Source organism: Chelonia mydas, chromosome 1 (genome assembly GCF_015237465.2).
Source record: "Chelonia mydas isolate rCheMyd1 chromosome 1, rCheMyd1.pri.v2, whole genome shotgun sequence".
NCBI lineage: Eukaryota > Metazoa > Chordata > Testudines > Cheloniidae > Chelonia > Chelonia mydas.
Window position 1 is genome coordinate 264,239,136 of NC_057849.1, and position 11,525 is coordinate 264,250,660.

The 11,525-nt window shown below is 43.4% G+C and overlaps 1 long non-coding RNA gene across 1 annotated transcript; it reads left to right on the forward strand.

Annotated features, from left to right (window-relative positions):
* Positions 1–1,699: 1,699 nt before the first annotated feature.
* LOC119565268 lies at positions 1,700–11,199 on the forward strand. The gene is made up of 3 exons (XR_005223895.2): positions 1,700–2,321; positions 4,207–4,255; positions 10,637–11,199. It is a non-coding gene; the product is annotated as an uncharacterized LOC119565268 (long non-coding RNA).
* Positions 11,200–11,525: the final 326 nt, after the last annotated feature.

The window sequence follows — 11,525 nt, forward strand, 5'->3', positions numbered from 1 at the left end:
AAGGAATGCTGTTTTGCCTGTGTCTCCAGTGCAAATTGAGCAAAGTGAGGCCAGAGACAATAGAAGTTACATTTGCATCTAAGTCTACAGACAAAGCAAATTGAGAGTAGGGTAAGGAAGACAGCATATCATCTAGGGGAGAAGAACTCCGTCTGAGGCATACAGTTCAAAGGAATACACGTTAACAGTTTACTGCACTATAAAAAGAAGGGGAGAGAACACTGTAGTTATCCATCACTTACAGGACAAATGGATCAGCATCCTCTGATTCTGTGAATGGTGAATCCTCCTGCCAGAAGGGCTGGAGACACTGGTAAGTCGATGAAAATGAGAAAAGCTGCTTAGGCAAAGATAGGAACTTGCTAAAGTTAAGTTTTAGTCATTAGAAAGTGTGTTTTGTTTTGTTTAAAACCTGTGACAGGGCAGACTGGCCCCGGACTGGGAATGAGAGGGTCAACCCTTCCCTGCTGGCAGAGGAAGCCCCGCCCCTGAGGCTTTGCTGGGCATGCTCCAACAGACAGTCAAGTATAAAAGCCTGCAGAGCTGCTCAGTCAGGGCTGGTGGCTAAGGAAGGAGGACACCCAGCGGAGGCTCCAGCCCAGGAGCAGTGGTGACTCGTACAGGAGGAAGCCGAGGGGTCAGGAAGTGGGACCAGAGACTGGTAGCTGTGGGAACCCCAGGGAGCCCCAGGGGCTGAGGAACCTGAAGACCCTGATGCCACAGGGACTGCTATGTTTGGAGAACTGGTAGGAAGTGACCCAAGAAAGGGAAGGGAGTGTTATCTCCCACCACTCTGAGGGCAGTGTGTTGCGGTAGGATTCCCCGCTGACCTGGGGTGGATCACGCTGTCAATGACAGGGCCATGGGTTGGAGCCCAGTGAAGGCGGGTGGGCCTGGGCTCCCCTACCGGGGGTCTCTCTTTTGTGATGACATAGTTCATTGACCCCTCTCTTACCTCAAAGGAGATAGATGAACTCTGGCCATTAGGCTGCACTATCCTATGAGGGGAAGAGGACTTAGAGGGACTCTGGCCCTCAGGCCACACTGCTTTAGGAGCGCACTATAGAGACTCTGGCTGCTAGGCCATGCTATCCCACCAAAGGAAGAGAGTTTCGGGAGACTCTGGCCATTGGGCCACTCTGCTTTAGGAGCGCACTATAGGGACTCTGGCCGCTAGGCCGTGCTATCCCACCAGGGGAAAAAGATTTAGAGGGACTCTGGCCATTGGGCCATACAGCCCTGACTACCGGGGAGGTTGTAGAACCGGCATAGAAGCTGGGAGGCAGGTTTAACCTCACCCCCCACTGGAATCAAAGGGGTTGACGAGGTACAAAACCCTCCATATAACCATACCTGTTTCTTTTACTCTAGCTTAGTATCACTTGAATCTATGGTCTTTATTAATAAACTTATTCTTAGTTTTACTATAAAGCATCTTACTGCTGTGTATTAAGGTAAAAAGCATGTCCTCAGCTGGGCAAACAGGCTAATGCAGTGGTTCTCAAACTTTTGTACTGGTGACCCCTTTCACATAGCAAGCCTCTGACTGAGACCCCCCTAATAAATTAAAAATACTTTAAAATATATTTAACGCCATTATAAATGCTAGAGGCAAAGTGGGGTTTGGGGTGGGGGCTGACAGCTTGTGACCCCCCCTTGTAATAACCTCACAACCCCCTGAGGGGTCCCGAGCCCCAGTTTGAGAACCCCTGGGCTAATGTGTCTGTACTGTCTCTTTGGATAGACTGACTTACTAATCTCTGAGAGTGTCCAGTGAGAAGGACTGGACACTACAGAGAGATGTCTGTGGGGAACTTGAGAACCGGGGTTCACTGAATGTTACCTGCAAGGAAAAGTTGAAACTGGTAGAGTCTTGAGGAGTTTGCTGGTAAGGCAGACAGGCTAGTGTGGCAGGGGCTGTCACACAGTTTAAGGTCTAGCAGTACTCTCCCCTGGAGGAATTCCAGAGGAATAACACTGGCTTACAGTTCCGGGGTCCCTGAGGAGAATGCCACAAACGTTCAGTTGTAGTAAGTAAAACAGGTTTACCAAATGTATTTACATTCTATAAATGTTTCTCTGGCTATAACAGTCACTTTTGAGACTTTTCTGGTAATTTTTTATTTATTTTGTGTCTAGTACTTCTCATGATGTGCTAGCTAGTGTGCAAACACAATGAAGACCTGATCTCTGTTTGAAAATGCCTGCAATCTCTGGAAAGAAAAGGAGTGGCAGAAAGATGAGCTGACAAGTATATAAAGAAGACACAGTTGCTCCTGCCAGTTGTTTAATTTCCCACAGCATAACACTCCGTAGACTGGGTAAACTTCTCTTACTTAAACAAATGCTATAAAAGAAAGATTTCATATTGTCAATGGACACTCAGTAATAACTGCCTCCATTTTCTCTATCTTGAAGCTTCAGCAAACAGCCAGCAGATTTACAGTGACTTTTAGCAGTAAGCTTCCTCCAGATAAATATAATTTTCCCTGACTACAAACTGAGTTTCAGTAAACATACAGAGACTGGCTTTTTCATACAAAAACTACAGATATTTTCCATACGCAGTAGCAGTATATTTCAAAATATCAGACATGTGTTTTAAATATCGGTGACAATATAAATATTGGTGTAGTTTCATAGTCTTTGAAATACACAGCAACCGTATGGTGACATGCTAAGTACTATCTCTCTATACACCTTTTTATATAAGCCATATGCTACTTTCTAAGGAAGAAATGCATTCACCCCATCTCCTACAAAGTCTGAGTAATAATGATCTGTAGGGATGGGTGGGCAGAGGTCACCAGTTCCATGGCAATGGGTGGCAGAAGAGAATTCTCCCATTGCCCCTGTAGCCATTAACCTCCTGGTGAGAAGTAGCTGTTAGAACCCTGTATGGAGCTGTAGGTGAGTAACTGTTTGGGGCCGATGCAATTTGTTAGACTCCATCATGCGTATAGAGGATGGGGAGTTTGGGATTGAGAGAGTCAAGCCCCTAAGGAAGGAACCCTAGAAGCAGCCAAGCCTAGGGGAAATTTCTAGGCTGGGCTTCAAGAGCATTAATTTTCAGGGGCGTGCACTGGAATAAAAATTTGGCCGCTTTTGGAAGGGCACTTTCTGTGCCCCCAGTGATCGAAGGAGCTGGCTCTCTCCCCCTTCACAGCCCAAGCAGCTGGCTGTCTTCTCCTCCCATCCCTCCTGCCCCACACCCCGCGGCCACAGGAGCTTACTCTCCTCTTCTCCCCTCCCCCACAAGCGGCCAGAGGAGCTGGTTCTCCCTGCCATGCCCCAGAACCAGGACCTGGTTCTCCCTGCTGCGGCCTTAGGGGCAGTGGAGCTTGCTCTCCCACAGCAGCTGGAAGAGCCGGATCTCCCCCTGCGGCCCCAGGGCCACAGGAGCTGTCATCTGCTCCTGGCATGGGGCTGGAGGAGTTCTGTGCCCCTGTGCCATGGCTTGCCCCCCCCCACTGCACATGCCCCTGACCATTTTTAAAATAAAAGCAGATCCTAGGAGATCTGGGTACAATATGTCAAAAATAACAGCATCCTCCATATCTAATATACTGTCACGCTTACTATAGCTTCTCATTGGTAGGAAATGCTAAGGTGAAGATTGTAAAAGGGTTTCTATTAAATCAGTCTGTTTTCACATGCTCATAACTTCCAGAAAATAAGCTTTCCAATTTGTATGGGTCTTCCCTAGCTTGGTCGGTGCCCAAGAGAGTACCTCTGGGCAAAGTCTGAGCAAAATCTTTTTACATGGCTGCCAACAGTTCAAAGACACTTCCAAGGACAATTTTACAAGTAAGTTCCTGGAGTGTTTGTACCATTCAAGTGAACTACAGGCTGTTTGTTATATAATTATCTTATTTATTCATGCCCTTGTATGACTGGGATTTTTTTTGAACAACCGTCACGAGGTTTGGATCTTTGTCATCATCTGTCCACACCCCTAACTCTCCTCAGTACCTTCTGTCTGTACCATTCACATTAAGCAAAAAAGAGCAAATATGGAATCTTGAGGCACTCCTATAATAGAGGATGAGAGGAAGATGGAAAACCTCTACCAGAGATTAAATAAAGCATCAGCAGTTAGAGAAATAGGATTCACGCCAGGGGGTGCTGAAGACATTGGGTGCAATCATGGCAAAACCTCTATTTACTTCAGTGGGGCAAGATTTCACCATTGTTTTCTCACTCTAGAATCGAGTTTTAAAGGTATCAAGACAGAAGCTACCATGAGAGATCACAGGTAAGAAAATGTCAGTCTTTGATTATTATTAATTCATGTATTGAAAGACTGAATATAATTGATTTAACCTTTATCTACCAGACAAAAGAGAACATTTTTTAAATCAAGTAATAGCAATGCTACCTATTGTCATAAGTAAAAAAGGGAAGGGTAAACACCTTTAAATCCTTCCTGGCCAAAGGAAAAACCCTTTCACCTGTAAAGGGTTAAGAAGCTAGGATAACCTCGCTGGCACCTGACCAAAATGACCAATGAGGAGACAAGATACTTTCAAAGCTGGAGGGGGGAGAAACACAATGTTCTCTCTGTCTGTGTGTTGCCTTTGCCGGGACCAGAGCAGGAATGCAGGTCAGAACTCCTGTAAAGGGTTAATAAGCAATCTAGTTAGATATGTGTTAGATTCTGTTTTGTTTAAATGGCTGATAAAATAAGTTGTGCTGAATGGAATGTATATTCCGGTTTTTGTGTCTTTTTGTAACTTAAGGTTTTGCCTAGAGGGATTCTCTATGTTTTGAATCTGATTACCCTGTAAGGTATTTACCATCCTGATTACAGAGCTGATTCTTTTACTTTTTCTTCAATTAAAATTCTTCTTTTAAGAACCTGATTGCTTTTTCATTGTTCTTAAGATCCAAGGGTATGAAAATTGGTGAGGATTTTTATCAAGCCTTCCCCAGGAAAGGGGGTGTAGGGTTTGGGAGGATTTTGGGGGGAAAGACGTTTCCAAGTGGGCTCTTTCCCTGTTATATATTTGTTAGACGCTTGGTGATGGCAGCAATAAAGTCCAGGGGCAAAAGGTAAAATAGTTTGTACCTTGGGGAAGTTTTAACCTAAGCTGGTAAAAATAAGCTTAGGGGGTTTTTCATGCAGGTCCACACATCTGTACCCTAGCGTTCAGAGTGGGGAAGGAACCTTGAGACCTATAAAAAAACAAACAGTTATAGTCCTAAATATTGGAAGGGGACAAGCATAAACTGTGTTTGAGAGAAGAAGCATGATTGGACTGTTCTGCTAAATTGCGTTATTATTATTTTGGTTGGTTGTATTCATCTAGTTGCTTCTGTGCTGTGTTCCTACCAAGCTCCATGTAGTGTCTGCATGGATAAATTAAAAGGGGGAAAAGAGTTGGCACTAAAGAAGTTTTGAGGACCTATAAATTGAAACCAAGCCAGGATCTAATATGGCACTTCTGTTTCTGGTTTCAAGGATCATATGCAAAATTAAATAATCATTTATTAATTAAGCACTGAAAGTATGCTAGGCACTGTCCTGACATATTAAAAATGGAGAGCTTCAGATTCCTGTCACAAAGATCTTGTAGCCTAAGGCCCTAATCCTGCAAGGATTTGTGTATGTGCTTAACTTTATGCCCAGGGAGAAGCCTGATTGAAGTCAGTTGGACAACTCACTATTTAAAATTAAACATGCATAAGTCTTTGCAGGATGGAGACCCACGTATTTACAAAGCTATGCCAGTGATCCTGCAAATGCTAAGTCATGGGACTACTCATAATAGTAAAATTAAGCACATGAATAAGTATTTTTAGGAGTGAGGCTTAAGTATGATGAAGCTTTGATAATTTTCACAATTTCTGTCTTTCCTGGCCTTTGATGATTATATGTTGGTACTCCACTGATTTGCTATTTTGTAATGCTGACCTATTTTAAATAACATTTTGTTAGTATTTTTAATTTGTTGCTTCACATCATGTTCTATTTGTATTTATAATATGTTAAAAATAGTGCAGGCAGACTACATTAGAATATAATGTCCTTGACACAGATATTTCTAGAAGTATTTAAAATGTATTAATTTAAGATTGGAATGCTATATTTGTGTAAAGCCCCTTATCATTACATGTTGAAGCCTCTGTTATAATAACACTCTGGTAATTTATAGGTTTAAGGTAATTTAGTGAGGATAAAATGAGTTTTGGACCATAAGAACATGAGAACAGCCATACTGGGTCAGACCAAAGGTCCATCTAGCCCAGTATCCTGTCTTCTGATGGTGGCCAATGCTAGGTGTTTCAGAAGGACCAGTTTATGTATTTATAAGAGATTATTCTGCTCTATGTTTGTCTCAGATTGGGCTGTCCAGTGCTACAGCCCTTCCAGAGATTGTTATATGTGCTAAGAGAAAGTGCAACAAAAATATATTTTATTTTAAAAATTTGAAACCGCTTGTAACCATGGTTAGATAGCTTCATAGGTCCCTTCCATTTTTAACTGTATGATTTCATGACTGAAAATGATTGCCCAAAATTCAAAAACAGTCAGCCTTAGCAGCTTAGCAGATATGGAGTTTACTCATTTTCCCCCATGTTTTTAATGAATTTATCAACTTGACCTTGAGGGTCTAGCAAAAGAAGCCACCACTAAGCTGATGTCACTGATAGCACTGTCTCCTGAAAACCTAAAGGAAATGATAAAAACTACTATTTTGAATATGTAATCAAGGGGAGTTAGGTGCTGGAGGCTTTTGAAAATTTCACTATGCACCTATCTGCATATTTAGGTACCTAAATATCTTTAAAAATCTGGCTCTCAATCTGCAAAGCAATCAGTCACTCACTGGACATCATCAGCCATGGCAGATTCAAAGCTTTGCAGGTGCAGCAGTAAGTAATCAATAGGATCTGAAGCAATGTGGATAGCTGTGCTGTATGAAAGAACTGAGACAATAAACTGGGACATACTATAGGTAGCACCTTCAGCAAAGCAGGATGGTTTGAGAAAAGTCTCTGCTAAAGCCTCAGGAGCTGAAGTCATATTCTGCATATTCTAAGATGGCTGGGAGCCACGTCTATTTTATTTGGTTGTCATTAATGTTTTGCTTTATGCACCTCACATCAATTGCTCTTATCATCTCTTCTCCCAAGCTAACCTCAGCCACTGACAATTTTATAAGCCCTGCTGAAGTGAGAAATGTAGCACATTATAAAGGAATATTGAAGTGGATTTTTTAAAGTACACCAAATCAGAGCGGTAATGAAGATCTCAGAGGGAAAGAAAAAGATGTTGCATTTGGGAAAAAAGGTTATATGAATCATTCTTTTAAGTAAAACCAAAGTAGCCTTCATTACCAGTTTCTGACATACTATGGTGTACAAATGATTTAGAAGCAGAACAATGGCAAGGAAGGTGCAAATAGAGAGAGAAAAAGGGGAGGGAGAAAGAAAGGCCGCAGAATTTGTTTTAGTATTTTCCCCTATCTACGGATCCTGCCATTTATTTCCCCCAAATTTTAGACCTTCTCAGAGCAGCACACACTTCACTCAACAGATAAATCCTACCTATTTTAAAGGTATCCTTAAACTTTTCAGAGCCAAGTTAGTTGTTCCCCATTCAAGGGTTTTGCTGGCTGTAATTATGGAAATAAATCTGTACTACATTTTTAACCCACTGGCCCATTACATCTTGCTCCAGGTTCTTAGCTCACAAGAATAACGACAGTCATTTTATGAGAATGAGAGATTATAAATCACACACTTTGTCAGTTCAGTGCTTTCGTCCAGTGGTCTTTTCCCGGAGAGTGTCTAAGACAGCTGGTCCTGTAGGACTGCTAGTTTAGTGTTCAGTTCTTTGAGCTTTGCTCATATTTTGTTTGCTTTTTTTTCTATCTGAATTTTTAAGTCAGCATGGACAGCTCCCAGTCTCTGTCATTTGGGGGCATTCTCAAAAATAAATTTATAAATAAAGTGTGTATTATTCAATACAACATTAATCTTCGCATCATGGAAGTTTGATAAACTTTTTGGTCTCTGCAGTTAGCATTTCTGATTTATGGATGCATTCAGCATCACAAAAGTAGACAGATGTATTATCAGTTGTGGCACTATGATGCAGAAGTGTGTCTGCAAGCATATTTGATTTTAGGATGTATGCATAGCAGGCCAAATCCCGGGCTATGGCAAATCAGCGATTTACAGCACTTGAGGACCTGGCCCTACATGAAAAATGCTATACTACTGCAACATTAAGTCTTCATAGTTGACATATCAGAAAGTCTGGAAATGGAGAGGTTCCACTTCCAACAGCAACATAATCTCAGCTGTGCTGAAAATCTTTTCTATTTTATGGTTTATATTGCACAGCAAACAATAATATATATACTATATAATTAACTAGAAAAAACCAGAAATATAGATTTGAACCAGGCAGAGTTAATTTGGAATTCAACTTCTGCATTCCCACGCTTTTGGGGGATTTTAATTATTCAACCTTATATTGCACAAACAGTTTTTTCTTTTCATTTAATTTACTTTTTTTATTTAAAACACAATGAGGGAGGAAAAAATTGTCTTTGCTTGATAATGTTAACATTTAAATTGTCATATTAGGCACTGACGTTCATGTCTGAATGACACAGGGAAGGGGTGACACCTTTACGTTGCTATTTTTTGGCTAGAGACAGCTTTCCCTGTTGGGGTATGTCTTCACTGCAAAATTAACCTGGGTATAGCACCCCCACTGCAAACCCCTACCAAGCCAGACGTATTTAGCTGCATCCCCAGTGCTGCTGTACTAGCCCATGTGCTGGGCTGGATTTTGGCAGGCTATCCCATGGTTCTTAATGCTATATTAAGCTGTGTCACTTGAAGTCATTTGCAGTGTGTTGTGGGAGAACTTGTCTGTCCTTCCTCAGCCGCCATGAAAAAATGCTCTTAGACCATCAACTCAATAAATTAAAAGGAAACAGAAGGCCAGTGCAGGGCATGAGACATGCTGGATATCATTTTGGTGATGGCTTGTTGCCCTGGGAGGGCAATGTTGTGCCTTGTTAAGAGATCTCACAGGCTGCATGCAGACATGGTGCAGTGGAGACAGTTGACGCAGGTTTGGATAGCTGTGGAACCCTCCTATGCTGACCAGTGGTTCTGGAGCAGAACACCATGCAGTGGTGGGATTACATTGTCATGTAGACCTGGGATGACCTGCAGTGGGTCCAGAACTATTTCCTGAGGAAGAACACCTTCTTCCTCAGGGAGGTGTTTGAGCAGCTTGTCCTGGCCCTCCAGTGCCAGAGCATGCAGATGAGAGAGGCCCTATCAGTCTAAAAATGGGTTGCTATTGCTGTCTGGAGGCTGGCTACCCCAGACTCAGTTTGGCGTTGGCAAGTCAACGGTTGGTGCTCTGCTGATGGAGGCTTGCATGGTAATTATCGCTGTGGTTTACCCATGGGTGGTGAAGATTGCTAATGTTCCCAAAATAATTGTTTGCTTTGACTGAAAAAGCTTCGTGAAATGTGCTGCTGCCATCAATGGCACACATCTAGCCATAGTCTGTCCTCCCCTCTTCCTCCTCCCTGATGATGTACATGAGTATGTAAACTGGACAGGGTACTGTTATGCAGGCTTCAGTTGATCACAGAAGGAGGTTCATGAACACAAACATGGGATACATCAGCGTATTTCTGAGATCCCATGTGTTCAGATTGGGATACACTGGGACTTTATTCCTACCCAATAATATGGATATCAACAGAGTGTCTGTGGCCATTGTTAATTTAAGGGACCAACCTGTCCTTTACTGCCCTGGCTTATGAAGCCTAACTCTGATATGACAGCACCTGGCAGACGAAGGTTTAATTTCACTCTGTGCAGTTTCAGGATGGTGATGGAATGTGCATTTGACAAACTGAAGGCAAGATAGTGCTGCCTACAGAACCATTTGTATGCCAATGTGTATAGCACAATTCATGTTATTTGGCCCTGTTGGACACCACTAGCGTTGCTGAAGGTAAACTTGCCTGAGGCCTGGTCTACCCTACAAACTTAGGTCAACAGAAGCCATCTTATGTTGACCAAATAACGTATGCGTGTACACTACCAGGTCCCCTCTGCTGACCTAACTCACCTGTTATGTCAACTTAATTATTCCACCTCCATGAGGTGAAGCGCTTAATTTGATGTTGATGCGTTGACAGAGAGGCCGTGTAGACACAACATTGTGTAAATCGACTGAATTGGCCTCCAGGAGGTGTCCCACAATGCTCCACTGTGACCGCTCAGGAGATTGTTTTCAACTCCGCTGCACAGCAGCCAGGTACACAGGAGGGAGCCCCTTCCTTCTTAAAGCCCCAGGAACTTTTGAATTCCCATTTCCTGTTTGATCAGTGTGGAGAGCTCACCAGCCCAGCTGATCATGGTGACTCAACACCCCAAATGCGCTCCAGCCTGGAGCATGCAGGAGGTGGTGGATCTTACTGGGGAGAAGAGTCTGTGCAGGCACAGCTGTGATCCAGGCATTGACATCTACACAAAGATTGCGCAGGGCACGGTGGAGAGCGGCTGCACCAGGGCCATGCAACAGTGCCATCTGAAAATGAAAGAACTTTGGCACTGACAGTGGTTGCCTTGTGCTTTGTGTACCTTACAGTGGAAAGCTTGGCCTTCAGCGCAGCCATCACATTGGCGGAGAGGCTTTTGCAGATTTAGAAGACAAGATAATGAACTCCTCTGGGACAGCTGACATGGAGCTAAGGATTTCATTGTCTGAAAAACTGGACATGGACATGGAGAGCATCTCAGGAGCATGAGCATGCCATGAGGATGAGATGCTGTGGATTATGAAGGACCAGTCAGACATGTTGAGGCTTCTGGTTGAGCTTCAAGAAAAACAGTTTGAGGCTAGACTCCCTCTGCAGCCCCTGCAGAACGGCCTGAAGGCATTGCCCTATTTCCAATCCCCCTCCCCGAAACATTCCAGAAGGCAAGGGGGGGAGGTGCAGTATCCCTTCCACGCGACACCTGGGGAGGGTACTAAGAACAAAAGGTGGCCACTCAAAGACCTTTGGGCAAGACCTCTATGTTTACACAGACAAGCTGACTTGGTTTCTCCCCTCTCAACTTTATCACACCATTTGCCCAAGGTTAAACTATTTTCCTGGTCTTTCAGTTTTTTTATGTTTGTGCAATAAAGTCAAAGTTTCAATAATGAAATACTCGTTATTTATTCCAAATCTGGGGTTTGGGGGTGGGAAGAGGGGAGGTACAGGGAAACTGATGCAATGGAGGGGATGGGATGGGAAGGCACAATGCAGTTAAGCAGAGCACATTACTGCTGAATTGCCCATGGCTGCAGGACGTGGTAGAGTGGAGGAGAAGCCACTGGAGCAGGCTGGACTGGGAGCAGGGTAGGAGTTTGGATTTTCCACTGCTCGCTGGCAATCATGCCAAACAGCCACTTCATCAGCTCCCTGTATTACTGTTGCTTTCCCCACTGCAGGAGTTAGTCCTGCTTTTCCATGCCCTCTCCCCTTTCTTCA